We start from the raw sequence: 15,600 nt of genomic DNA on the forward strand, positions 1-15,600 counted from the left end.
TTTTTTTTTTTTTTTTTTTTTGGGGATTTGAACCCAGGGCCTTGTGCTTGTGAGGCAAGCACTCTACCAACTGAGCTATATCCCCAGCCCTGATCCCAACTCTTAAGTCATTTATTTGCATTCAACTAACCACTCTTATTTCTACCACTGTATTAAAGGTCATTTAAAAAATTAATTAAAAATTGTATTGTGCACAATTGTACATAATAGTGGGAATTATGACACATTCATACATGCACATGATGTAATTCATTCAATTTCATTCCCATACCTCCCCTGGCCTTTCCCATCTCCCTCTTCCAGATCTCCTTTCTCTACCCTTTTAGTTTCCCTTTTATTTTCTCAGGATCTCTTTTATTTCTTTTTCTCTCTAGTTTCCACATGAGAGAAAACGTAAGACGCTTGACTTTGAGTCTGATATATTATTATTTTTTTTTCTTAACAGGATACCATCTAATTCCATCCATTTACTGGGTATCTGACAACTCTTTAATGGAAGGTGACCAATGTTTCTAGATCACAATCTTGGTGACCCAAACTAGTGTCATAGGGTAAAGTTTATCATTTTTGAATTATCAATAGCTGCCATCCTAATGGAGTTGGGCAAATAGTGTCATAAATTGGTACCTCCAGCTAATGTCCTGAAGAAGAGGCAAAGTCAGCTATTAGGTGAACTTCCAAAGCAGGAAAAATATAAGATCAGCTTCTTTCATTTGTAGAATATTGAATTCAGAAGTTCAATAGGAACTAGGCACATAAAAAAGAGTTCAGTTTGAATAAACCACCAAGATTCTTGGGTTCTAGGCAAAAAAATAAAAATATAAAGAGATTTCTTCTGCTGAGTGACTCCTTTTTTATTGATCTTTTTTGGTTTCCAGAGGCCATCCACTAGAGCAAAGAGCAGACTAGATTAATGTGTTACCCTGGGCATTTACAAATATTTTTTAAATGTTTAAGCAAGAACGAGTAAACTGGAACTCTGTTCTTTAAATAGCTGTATCAATTATTGGACAAAAAAGCAAAATGAATTTAGAAAACAAAAGAAAAGTAAAAATTTTATAGTCTCATTTTTAACTTTCTGCATTTCATCAGTGCTATAGAATCATTAGGCTAGAATGATAACAATGTAAAAATGATTGTTAATATTGTGAATAATTTGTTTAAACTTGTACATTATGGAGAATCCTACAACATGAGAGGCTTTGAGAAATAGAATTGGGGTATTTATTTGCCACAATGAGTTATCAAAATTCAAAACTGATAATTTCACTTCATTTAATTTTCAAAAGTTCCCTGTTGCTTCTTCTTTGAAAACATTAAATCTGTACTGTTTCAAATTAACAAAATAAAAAAAAGATGTGTTTGCACAATAATCTCAATTTCAGTTCATAAAAATCATTGAGTTAGCACTATAGGATTGGTCATTAGTGAAATGCAAACCCACCTACCCAATTTCTAGAGCTCATTGACACAAAATGAAGGACAAAATTTTAGTTTAAAGCACACTGATGTTATAACTCTATGGACATGTTAAATTTGTTTTCAACTCAAATTATATTTGGTTAGATTCATCATTACATGAACTATTTTTAAATGACTAAAGTCTGGAAACTTTCGAATTTTTGGACTTGAGTAATTTACAGTAAATACATGTTGTTTGTTAAAGCAAATTAATATGTATTATTTTTCTTAGCACAAAACAGGAAAATGTTGAAAACATTCAAATAGAGTTGTTTATGGGATTATTTCTCAAAAACTAATCCCAGAAAAGTCCAATTGTTTAATAAAGATTTCAATGTAATTTAATGTGCTGTTTTTAATACTATCATTAAAAGTTTGCTTATATTTGTGTTGTGCCTATGTATGTAGTTTTTCAATATCGGCAAACATATATTTGTATACATATACATTTGCATGAATATATATGTACATGTGTACACACAGACACACATTTGGTTCTTCACCTTTATTTAGGCTCCCACATATTATTAGATAAATTTGAAACATACCAGTTAATACAAGGCAACCAAACAAAATCATATTCCTCTACATACAAAAATACAAAGGTAAACTGCTTTAAACAAGAACTTTCAGTCAGTGATTCCTCAGAGCTGTGCAATTTTAATCACAGTAATATAACATGTTTAATAGATTGATTCCTACAAGTTCATTTCCTTAAAACTTCTTTCCCCTCCTCTCTCCTTCTCTCTGCCAAGTTTTATTAGTTCCTTTCTTACAGAGTTGTTGTGAGCATTAAATAAAAATAATAAATATTATTACACAGTAGACCGATTCAATTTTTACAAGTACCATTCCTATTTTTAGGATGCTTTTTGAAGAGCATATTTTGAAATATGTGATATGTGATCTGAAGTCCATAATTGCAATTCAACAAAAATACCCTATTTCCTTCTCAAAAGGTATCATCTTTCATTTTGGAAAAGTCGATACATTATTACTTTATTACTTTATGCAATAAAGGCTGTTATATGTGATTTCTAAAACTGTTGTGCTTGTGTAATCATCATAAGTACTTAGCAAATAGTAACTGTTATCAAATGAGAAGTTGTGTAGATTTTAGAATAGAAATTTTTGCACTAATAAAAATATTTTAAAAGAGTATATAAGGAATTCTAAGTTTAACTACATAGTAGTAGCTCTTTCATCTGATCATATGGAATGCTTCAGAATTGAGAGTGAATATGCCTAAGAATTGTACTTAGGCATATCAAGGCTCCTAAGCAGTTAGCGTGATAAAACCAGAATTAAGACAGATGCAACATTTGAAGTAGAATAAGTAGAATTAATTGCCTAATTTCTTAGAGTTTGTCATGGAAATGAGAATTTCTTGGATAATTCGTACCTCCCCCCATTTTTTCCCAGCTTGTTCCTTCTTCCCTTTCTTCTCTTATTTCTTACTTCACATATTTAATAGATTATATGAAGCTTTACTGGTAAACACATTAAGTTTTATCCAGTCTGAAAACTTCACTTGATCTATATAATGTGATACATAATATTAGGGTCAGTTGAACTGCCCAACTGTCCATGGTGTCACTGCCACTTTGTGGCTGACACTGAAGATGAATTTACTCTCTCTTAGTTAATTTTTCAGCTCTATGTCCAGCTTCTCTCTGCCTGCACTGGCTCAGCTAAATGCTGTTGAAGAAATGGCAATAGTTGGACCACAGATATCACATGGCCTTCAACATGGCATAGGAAGCTTGTGTAGTGCTTTCTAAATAATGAGATTCCCCCATCCTCTCAAATAGTTAATGCACATCTATTCATCCCTTGTCATATTTCTTCCCTTTATACCATTCCATGACGACAACCATCTCAACTGGAAACCTCAACTCATATTAATTATAAGATTAAAAAGTCCATTTTTCAACTACACAGAAGTTCTGTCCTAATACTGTCCACAGAGCTGCTCTTCTCTTGGATCAACACTCCTCCTCTGCAACTTGTGACCTAGAGATGATCCTGTGTGGTGCCTTCAAAAACTTCAATCCTAAAACTACCATAACTTATTTTAGAATATCGATTTCTCTTCTTCCTTCCCTTCTTCTGCCTCTCCCCTTTTTTCCATTTTCTAGTCTCTCAATAGCCTTGATAACATACCCCAGACCACCATTCTTTTATGAGGTCACAAATAATTCCCTTGTGGTTATACAGTAAGTCTTGTCTCTGTTCTTGTTTTTCTTGACCACTTGGTAATAGACAACATAGTTGACACATTCTTTGCTAAAATGATTTCTTCCTGCTTTTGTAACTTCACCCATGGCTGTTTTTCTTTCTACTTCCATATCTTAGAGAGCTCCAGTGTCCCACCCTGGGATATTTTGCTCGTCCCCTGAAATGATCTCCTTTAGTGTCATGGAGATGGTAATGAAAGAAGGGATTATGGGCACTTTGGTTAGTTTGTGAAGTGGGGACTGGTCCTTTGTTTTCTTTCTGGAAATTGATGTATCTTTCCATTAGAAGAGGAATAAGAATATCTCTTCCCGAATTCAAATCTCCCAAATTTATATTCACATTCTAATACTACAGCCACATATTCCTCTCCATCATTCAAGTTAAGATAAAATGGTAAGTGGCCATGACTTCTACTAAGAAAGTGAGTTGTTTCAACAACAACAGAGTTCATTTCATCATTGATTTTATTCTCATTCACTTTCTTTGCTAGCTTCGATTTCTTGTTATTCAAACTGAGGGGAAGGTATGATAGACCAATTAGTTGAAAACTTACAGAAACACATTCTTTCTCTCATGCCCTTGTAATCTTGCAAACATTAACAGGACTCATATGTCCTAATGCTCTCACATGGTCATTTTTATCATTGGGCTGGAAATAAATCTACAAGTAATTTTGATTGTATACATACTTCCTGATTCTTAAGAACCTCCATAATCCATATATGAAAACGATGAATATCCGAAATAACTACTCCATACTTTATTAATATCTTTGTTTCTCTGTTTTTGTCAAAATCAACTGTGAGAAAACAAAGGAGAATTTCCAGACTTGGCAAATAAATTATGTAGATCAATCAAGTTTGCCAGATAAGCAATAAATAACTTTGGATCATACTTACAGTAATAGTAAAATATTATTCATTGTGTGTCTAAAAACCCAAATGTAAGTAGGCACCGTATACTTTATCAGACAACCTATTCCCATGGACTGCTAAAAGACAGAATCTCTAGTGATCTTGGCTTATATTATGAGGTGACTACATCAGGACATGGGATCTAAGCAATAATTAGTAGGTCCTAATTCATAGATTCAGATATTTCCAAAGATGAGTTTGAGAGGTTATGGCCCAAAGATACATGCAGGGTGAAAGAATCCCACAGAAGATAGCTCTAAAATTTGCAGGAGGTAAAAGCCTGGCTTGTCATCAGCTTGGATGTAGTGCTAATTTAACAGGACCAGATTGGAGGTACACATTCCTCTACTTAATCCTGAAGAGAGTCTTAAAAATGTACTAAGAGAAACCCACACAGATATTATTTTTCTTCTGATCAAAATATTTGCAGAGTATTACCAGTACTCCAGTCATAAACATCTTAAAGTATTTAAAGTTTTATTTTCATATAATTAATGCACCATAAGCTAAATATATACAAATTGTATGGTTTTATATTTTTATATATGCACGCATGCACAAAATGTTAATCATAAAAAGATATAAAACAAGTTTTTCATTCCCCGGTTTTCTTCATTCCTTTAATCAGTTCTCTTCCCCCTCTCTTTTCTCTCCATAAGATCTGATCTATTTTCTGTTGCTACATATCAGTCCATAATGTGCTGGATCTGTTTATAAATTTTACCACAGAGAAGTAAGTTATTTTTATAATCATTCTTCTCTTACTCATCATTTTCCTTTTGAGATTAATTCATGTTTATACATATGGATATACCACAAATTTCTGTAACCATTCAACTGATCATACTATTATAAATAAAGTTGCTCTGACCATTCATATGTTCAGTCTATGTCTGAACTTCTTATTGATGAATGTGACCCCTCTTTTGATTTGCTGGTACCATATCTGCAGATCAGTGGTATTATTCAGCTACATTCATAATACTTGGCATTGCAATGAGGTTTCTGAGTGCCTTGGCATGTTTCTGGTGCAGTTGTGGTCCAGCAGCTAAATACTGACATACCTATTATTTTATTGTCTCTCCTTTTTCTTAGTTTATCTTCTACATTAGTTGAGAAATTAATATCATTTAAAAGTTATGAGTAAAGATGAATTTTATTTTATGTTCATTGTGCAGTTATTGTGGTAAACTGAATCCTCACATGTGTCCATGTATTAACCCAGAACTTGTAAATAAGGTACTGTACATGGTAAAAGGGACTTTGCAGATATGATTGACTTAAACATTTTGAAATGAGAATATTTCCCTCAATTCTCCAAAAGCACTCAAAGGAACCCCAAAGGTCTTTATAAAAGAAGAACTGGAGGATCAGTCAATATTAGTAGATGTGACAATAGAAGACTAAGGTTGGAGTGATCTGAGGAAGTTGGGCCCTAGAAGCTGAAGAAGACACCAAAGCAGAGTCTGCCTGAGAAAATCCCATAGGAAAAGTCTTGCCAACACATGAGCTCAATGCGACAGGTTTCAGAACTCTGCTCTTCAGAACTGAAAGATAATAATTTTTTGTTGTTTAAAACTGCTAAATTTGTGAAAATTTACTACCATAGAAATATAAACCTATTCCTATAGTAAAGGGATCATTTAAAGTGTGGAACTGGGGTACTCATAGAGAACTACATTTTCAGGTTGTGGAGAATTATTAGTGTATGAAGTAATAAGAAATGTATTTCAGAGTGTCACACTATTGTCTTTGTGAATGTAGATGAAAGATGAGGATGAGACGGAGGGTAGTAGTAGGTAGAAATGATACAGAGAGATCATTAAAGTTCAAAGTAAGTTGGCATTTGGTGGAAATGAAGAGCAAAAGAGATTCCTATTATGTTTGGTATGTGGCAGTGTGAGATTTAGGCAATTCTAAAGTTTGATAATAGGAAGTCAAGTAACTGAGCTCCGTGGCACACACCTGTAATCCCAGCAACTCAGGAGGCTGAGGCAAGAGAATGGCAAGTTCAAAGCCAGTCTCAGCACAAGTGAGGAACAAGGCAACTCAGTGAGACTTTATCTCTAAATAAAGTACAAAATAGGACTGGAGATGTGGCTCAGTGGTGATCGAGTGCCCCTGAGTTGAATCATCCCCGGTACCAAAAAAAAAAAAAAAAAAAAGTCAACGAATGGAGGGAAAGAAGCTAAATGGGAACCCAGCTAGTCTCTCTATATTTTTTCTATGATGTCAGTCTTTTTCAGTTAGGCATATTATTACCTGTGCTACCATAAAATTGGTGAATTTCTGGTCATCATTTGGAATTCATACTGAATTCTTTCTTTGACTATGTTTTTTTAATTTTTAAGAATCATAATAAAATATTATGAATAATAAAAAGCACAAGTGAGTTTTGGATTAAGTGAGCATGTCTACTACATGCACATAATTTTTTCTCTATGCTGCAGTACCTTTCTTGTACAGAGTCACTTATGCCAACACTTAAATGATGTGGACTGAGAGAAAACCAGTGGCATCAAACTCATCTGTTGTACTTCAGCTTTCAATTACAAAAGAAAGAGGAGATGTCAAATAGAAAATGTATAGTTCCAAGGTTGGATTTTGAACCTGCAATATCCAAACTCTATCAATGTGCTAATGATTCTTGTTATTTGCGCACAAATTCGTCATAGTCACTGGAGAATGCAGCAGGGAAATTTCTATTCTACACATCAAGCAGTAATACTTCTTTCTTTTTCCCCTCCCCCTCCTTTTGCTTCCTCCTTTCTTGCAGATACTTTATTTCTGCTTCTTCTTTCCTCTTCTTCAGTTCATGTTTGCTGTTTAAAGAATATTTTATGATCTGGAAGAATACAATAGAAAATGCTACATTTAAGTTGCAAAAGGAATGGACCAGGCTAAATAGAAGGTAACACAATTTGACAAAAAAGGTAAATGGATAAGAAAATGTAATATTGAAGAGAGGTAGAATCTTATTTCCTCAAAGTACCATACACACTAGTTACAATATGAATATGCATCCTTAGAAATGAATCCAAGAACAAATACCGTGCCATCTGAGGAGCTCATTTGTGTCTAAAACCTCCTCAATCTGAATGGAAAAATAAAAACAAAAACAAAACAAAACATATCATTGTTTATTTCCAATGAAAGTATTATTTTGTATCAGTTCTCATAAAATAATGAAGGAATGTCTGATTCACTATCTTTGAATAGTTCAAAGTCAAAGCCAATTTAAAAAACTTCATGTTTGTTGGCTTTCAGTTACTATAACAAATACTTGAGATAAATAAGAAAGATTTACTTCGTTTCACACATTTGGAGATATCAGTCCATGACCAATTGGCCACACTGCTTTTGGTCTATGGCAGCATAGGACATCATGGTGAGGTCGCATGGTGTCAGAGGCCCGTTCACTTCCTAGCCCAGAAATGAAAGCAGAACAGGAACAGAACTGGCACCCCCCAATTCCTTTTGAGTGCATACCTCATCACCGAAAGCCCCCCTTTGGGTACTACCTCTTAATTTCCACTACCTCCCCACAGTGCAGGCTGGAAACTTAAGACTTTAGAGCACAGGCCTTTTGGGAACAATCCAGGTTCAAACTATGGCGATACACAAAATGTTTTGTTGTGCACACTTTGAAACAAAACAAAAGGAAATGAAACACCAGCAGAAATATTTGCAAACAGGGAATTTGTATGCAAACAAAAAAGGGGTGAGTCCTTGTAGAGAAGAGAGTTGAGGAAAAAAATCTAAGTTTAAATCACTTTAGTATTCACTTCATTGCACACTAGTCCTCCTGGACCCTGCAGTGCCGTTATTCCTGAACTGTCGTAGATATGGCACAAATCAAATCATCCAATCTAGGAAAAGACAATTATGAGACATCAGGAATCTATCAGGCTATAAATTTTATTCTTCAATTTTGCTTCTCTCCCTCCCAGTTTTATATGATCAGAGTATATGTCAGTATTTGACTTAAATGCTTGCAATTCTATTCTCACCAGAGATAGAAAGGTGTGAACTAAATGACTCCTTAGCATCTTTTTATCTCTTTTCAGTTCTTTATATCCACTGTTCTGGAAAAGATTCAATATAAAATATCCAGCCATAACATTTTTAATATTCCTCTTCTGCTAAGGAAAATGAAATCGCATTATGTTTATTGTTATTGTCATCATGTTTCCATCTATAACAAGATGATTTTTACCAATCTTTGCCTGATTTTGAAAACCCTATTTATCCCACCAATGTATTTTTGTTTTAAAAATATAGAAGTAGCTTGTTTGATAAAATTAATAATAATCCAGGTCATTGGGAAAATAAAAAGCCTCCTTTATAATTCTATTTATCCCTTCTTTCATTCCTCTATTGACCTTAAATTAGACCTTCAAGAAGATACCTGGCACCACAGTAGACCATAGGAGGAGATGCATCTTTTGCAATAAGAGCAGGTGAGGGAAGAGCTGTTCTCTCTAGTACTTAAAAATAGAAATGACATCCAGGTAACTTTCAGAAAAGCAGTCTCAAATGTACCTTAAGCATCAGTATGTGCAAAGTAGATGCAAACTACCTTTGCTGCTATTCATCATTATTATTCACATAATGAAGGAGGAGGCTCTGGAATAAAGAGCTGTCATTCCACCCTCTTCTTTCTGGTGGTTGTTTGTGAAAAATAATACTTTAACTCAAAGGTCAAGAGCTTCTGAGCTCAGCTGCTACTCCAAATTGAGGTTTCTCCCATTGTAGTTACAAGTGAAAAGTAGATTTCTTCCTCAACCTCAGGTTACCAGGATAGCTTTTAGAACAGTGATGGAGGAAAAATAGTAAACACCCTTAATTCTAACCTTGTCCTTCATTAAGCTGTACCTTAGAAAGATACTTTCGCATCTCTGATTAGAAGTGACCTTCTAAACACTGTCTTTGAAGCTTTAGAATCATAACCATGATTTTCTAGGAAGTCACTCTTTTTCCTACTGAACTCAGAACTTTCTGGAAGGATAAAGTTCTAACAAAATTAGAAAGGACACGTATTCTTGATGCAGGAGTGGGAGTTTTGCCACTTTTTCACTTTAATAAACAGTTGTAGCAGGAATTTTCTTTTCTTTTTTTTTGACAAAGAAATAATACTTTGGTGATCTATAGTTATAGTGCATCATGTATTTTATTGTGTTTACACTTGCACTGCAATGACCTTAGTTCCGGTTTGTGGTCCTATTATCACATGGGTCAGTGACTCCATCTCTGCCTTGTGTGTATGGAATTGGCTCAGTGATTATGGAGGATAGCTAGTATAAAATCTGAAGAACTTTTGCTCTCATTAGAATCCAAATTCAGGAAGCTGCAATTCCAGTGCTGGACGTTGTTGTACAATTAGGAAGAACAGTGTTCCAGTTTGAAGGTCATCAGAGAGGACCCTTATTGTGGGAGAACCAGTCTTTTGTTCTACTCAGACATTCAGTCAATTGGATGGATGAGACCCTCATTTATGGAGGGCGATCTGCTTTATAGTTTATTAATTTAAATGTTATTCTCATTTAAAACACCCTCACAGAATCCCCCCAAGTAATGTTAGTCAAGTGGCACATAAAGTTGACTATGATACTATATAAATATTGGACTTTTTTTCTGTAAAAATATAGGAAATAAATATTCCAGGTTTTGCTGACAATATTGTCTTTCTTGAAAGTACTCAACTTTACCACTGAAAGCATCAATGTACAATACCTAAATGTACAGTCATGGTTGTGTTCCAAGAAAATTTTATTTACAAAAAAAACTCATAGACTAGATTTGGGAGGAAAGGTTAAAAAGACATCTACATTTCTTTTAATCACAGAATGGACTGTAGGCCATTAGTTTGCTGATCCTAATATAAATCATGTAATAATTATGTTGTAATTCCTCAATTTGGAAATTAAACTATGTTTAATTTCTCAGCAATTATAAAAATAAATAATTTTATAATCCGGTACAGATTTATCATGACAGACTTCAATTTCCTGTGTTCAGTCCCTTATTCTCTGTATTCTGTTCCTATCTAATTCTTAAGTATGCCTTTCAATCCAATGTCCTGAATTCATTTTTAAGGTCTAATAAACACTAAACTAAATTTCAAAATGATACCCATTTGTGAAGCCTGTTAGTTAAAACCCTGTTTAGGTAAGGGATTCTTTTCCTCAATCACCAAATTCAATTTCCTAGCAATTGTTACTACAGCATCTTATGGGCCATGAGAGAGTTGCCTTGAGTTTTAGATTATATAACTGTTAGTCAGTTTTACATTGCCATAATAGAATGCCTGAGATAATCAACTTACAAGGAAGAAAGTTCATTCTGGCTTACAGTTCCAGAGGTTTCAGTTCATAGTCACTTGATCCCATGAGCTTTAGACCTGTAGTGAAGCAGGACATATGGTAGGGACCATGTGTGACAGCAAGGTGTTCACCTTGTGGTAGCTGGAAAGTAAAGAGAGGAAATGGAAAGGCTGGAGCCCTAAAAACTCCTTGAGGACATGCTCCCAATGACCTAATTTCCTCCTACTAGGTCCCAGCTCATAAAGGTTTCACCACCTCCCCTGTGCCCTGCGATGGGGACCAAACCTTTAACATATAGGACTACTGTGGTCACTGAAGATCCAAACTATACCAATAGTCTACATTTCTTTTTACTGTTTGCAAGCTAAGAACTGTAGACATGATATTTAATTCCTTTATTGACTATTTATTGACTATTACTTGCTGCATCTATTTCCTACCACTCCAACACTTGACATGGTTCTGTTGGAGCAGAGGATCTGACACTTGACACGGTTCTGTTGGAGTAGAGGATTCAACACCTGACATGGTGAAAGATCATCCTTCCTCTTGGGGGCCATAGGTGTGGCATGTCTCCATGTGCAGTTGCTTTTAATACTAATAATCAGTATATCCTTAGATTCAGATTGTAGAGAATACTGGAGAGATTTCATGGTGCTGAGACACAAAATTATATAATAAAGTTTAATATTAATACTTTGATGAAATTATAAAGGAGCAATTATGATTTGCTCAAATTTGTAAGGAGCCTGTGATTTCTTTTAGTATACAAATTCTCTGAAAGTTATATATAGGTATGTGAGAGTATTCCTCTGAACTTTGATGTAGTGCTTGGTCTTCATTGCTTTCTTAGTGTTTATGATTAAGTTTAAGGATATTTTTCCCACTTAATAAAAAATAAATAGGTTAATCATAAGTACAATTTGTATTCTTCCTATGTCTAGTTCTTTAAATATCAAAATAGAGTTTTAGTCTGCCCTTGAGTACATGAAATAGAACAAATATTAACTATAAGCTATTTCCTCTATTCTGTTAGTAATAACTAAAACTTTCCACTGTTAATAACTAACATTAGAGTTCTTGGAAAGGTTAAGTTCTGTAGAAACTTAATGACGTATTCTTTCAGGGAAATTAAAACTAAACAGAGCATGGTGCCCTCTACCTTGCTGGGAACTGTTTTTTTGTTTTTTGTTTTTTGTTTTTTTTTTTAATTTAACATATCATACAGCAAGAACATATTTCTTAAATAAGATCATTAATTATACTCTTAAAAGTTTTTTTTACTTAACATTTCCTTGTATTAACCATGAAATGATGTAATCAATACCAAAGAAAAAACATACAAAAAGATTCTGTGAACAATAAACATTCAGACTCAGCCTCAGAACAACTTGGTGTCTCTGTCTGCTGTTTCTCCTCCTCACAGACGCCTCCCATCCACCTAGGACCCCCGACTGCTGCTAGGGCTGGACCCCAGCAATTACTCAATTTTCTTCTTAAATATTCCTTATAAATACTGTGTAGTTGATTTATTCACAAACATTCTTCAAAGTCCTCTCTCTTGCACAGGTGAAAAATGACCAAGTCTTCTCTTATTGCTGCTAATAACAATTGCAAACCTTTACTGCATTTATAATATGTAAGATTCTGCTCTAAGCATTGTTAGTAAATTAGCTAACTTAATATTTACAGCAACTTTATAATTTAAGTTCCCTTTTTTAATCTCCATTTTGTAAACTAAAAAACAACAATAAAAAGAGATCTTTTGTAATTTTGCCAACATTATGAATCTGATAATTCAAACCAAGTCTGTCTCTAAAACACTGTGACAGATTAATTCTCACCCATATTTGATTGTTTATATTAAGATGAAAATTGTCGGGGTTTCGGCCGGACCCCTGGCCCTAGGTGGAGCCTGGCCAAGATGGCGCCTGGCAAGCTGCCAGTGCAGTTGAAAAACTGCTATTCTGCACGTATACAACTAACTTCACCTTGAGGAATTCTCAGTAATTGGTCAGGGCCTCTGCATGATTCTTGCGTGATTTTTAGGTGCTTCAAGTTATACCCATATACGTCTATCTTCTCCCCACATATCATGAATATTCTAATTAGTTGATATAACCTATATAAGTGACAATAACTTCCCAAAAGGGGAAGAAATAAAAAGAAGAATCAGCTGTTAATAGGGAAGTTTGCCACCCATCACGTCTCCGGGTCGTTCTTGCTGGCGAGAGCGACAAGTGGTGCTGAACCCCGGGAATCTTACGTGCCGCGGAGAGGTGAGTGAGGTGAGCAACGGATCGGTGAAAGTGTGCACCCAGATCTGTCAGTGGACAGGGAGGTTTCCTAGAGACGATAATATTGTGATTGTGATAAAGTTCCTAGGAACGAGAGGTGAAAGTTTCCTCAAAAAATGGGGAACGAGGTTGCTAGATATAGAATGGAAGGTCCCTTGAAAGAAATTCTTAAAGCTAACGGCACTTCCTTAAAGACAAACTGCTTGGGCATTTTTAAAGCAGGTAGAGGAGATTTCACCTTGGTTTCTGGAAGAAGGATTGTTAACTATCCCACAGTGGGAACACCCGGGGGAAGATTTAAAGCGCTGTCCGGTAACGCTCCCAGGGATGTTAGCAGTTTGGTCATTAGTCAGAACTTGTTTGCGTTCCCCTCGGGAGGCTTTACAAAAGGCAGTTGCGCAGGGAGAGGAAGTATTGAAAAAGGTAAAAGAAGAGTCACAAAAGGGCTCTGTTAGCGCTCAGTCAGATTCTGATGAGAGCGAAGAGGGACTCTCAGAGATGGAGTTAAATAAAATTAGTAAAGAAACAAAGTGTTCTCAAGCTGGTTCAATTAGTCAACAGGCATTAAGGGAATTGGAGGGCATAGGGCAGCAGCTAGAAGACAAAAAAAAAAAAGGCGTTACAAAAAAAAAAAAAAAGAGTTACTCAAAAGAGTTGAGCTTACAAAAATATGCAGTGGCGCAGTGGAAAAAAAAAAAAAAAAAAAAAAAAAAAAAAAAAAGGGAGAAAGTACAAATAAAACCACAAACAGAGCACAAAGAGAAAAATCAGTTTAGGGGAGGGTCCCCCTAAGCAGAGAGCTCAGCAGCTCCATTCCTTAAAAGTAGTAAAAAATAATGTTTTGTGATTTTCTGCATTCAAACCTAACCTGATTTCTCAACCAGGTAAAAAAGGGGTTAAAAAGTAAAGTCCTGGGTGATCCTCCCTCCCCCTGCCACATTGGAATGTGACTACAGCGTCTCAAGGAGAAAAGGGGGGTAACCTAAAGATAAGAAGAAAAGAAGAAAAAAAGTGTCCGTTTTAAATTCCTGGGCCGCTGCATAAAACTGACTTATTCTTCAGGATTCTTGTTTTGTTTTGTTTTTTTTTCTTTAATGCTGTATTTTTGAGCTCATAATTTTAATCCTACATACCTAGGTTAATGATTTTATTTTTGATCAGTTCTATTTTTTATTCAACTGAAGTTTTTTAAACAGCTGTTTCATTGCAATGAACATTTACCTATAAATTACAAGGCCTTTGATTTTGTGTTATTTGTATGTCGTACTGTCTGGTGTTATGTCTTATCTGCATCAAAACTGAGAGCTCTTAAAATTAAAATTTAAAAATGGATCCAAATACTTTTATTCACGTGATTTAAAAGGGTTCAATTTAAATTGGGTAAACTAATAAAAGTAAAATATTTTTAAAAATAACTTGCAAGTTTCCAGGTGGTCAAACTAATGAAATGTTAATGTTAAACAATGTCTAATATCAATTGCTTCTAGGACTTTTCTTCAGCAGGAAAGAGGCAACGGATCCTGTTCAGGACACTTGTCTGATATCTTGGTTTTTATAAAATAAATAAATTGGAGTTAACATGTATGGGATTACTCAAATGTGTTTGTAGAGACGTCTGGTTAATTTACAAAGTTGAAATGCTAATTGTTAAATAACATCAAGTACTTTTAACTCCTCAAATTCCATGGGGTATCATACTTAAACATTATTGGTGTTTTCATAGGTTGGTAAATAAAAGGGTTTAAACTTGCTTTGTGCCATCACTAAACTAAAAACAAGGTTACTAAAAGTTATGTCCTAACAAGTGGAATTCTATATATAAAGGGTCCCAAAAGTTTCAACTGTGTTTCAATTAAGGGTACTATAAACAACAAAATATTTAATCTTATTAAAATAGGGTGATTTATCTAAATTCAGAAATTTCATAAGTGTTGTTTCAAAATGTGAACAAAAAGGTGTCAACAGATAAAAAAAAAATAATAATAAATAAATAAATAAAAGGTTCTGGGTATAGAAATATATTTAGTAAAAGGTAAAAGGAAATGTTTCTGGATAAGAAAGTCTGTGTGTAACAAAGGGCAAGTTTCAACAAATCTGTGTGTAACTAAGTTGGTTGTATGTATGTAAAACAGCTAAAGCTATTTAAGGTTTTTCCTAAGGTGAAATACTAATGTTCTGATATAAGCCAAAGTTTAATCTATATGGTAAAATGACATGGTAAAATGACAAGGATTTCTTAGAAACACTAATTTACTCTTAACTTTGTGTCTCTTAAGTTTTATTCTTTAGAACAATTGTCTTAAAAATAGGGGTTTATACAATTATGGTTAAACAACTGTTAAAGATTGTACTACGTTATAAAGTCTA

Source organism: Sciurus carolinensis, chromosome 11, assembly GCF_902686445.1.
Source record: "Sciurus carolinensis chromosome 11, mSciCar1.2, whole genome shotgun sequence".
NCBI classification, from domain to species: Eukaryota; Metazoa; Chordata; class Mammalia; order Rodentia; family Sciuridae; genus Sciurus; species Sciurus carolinensis.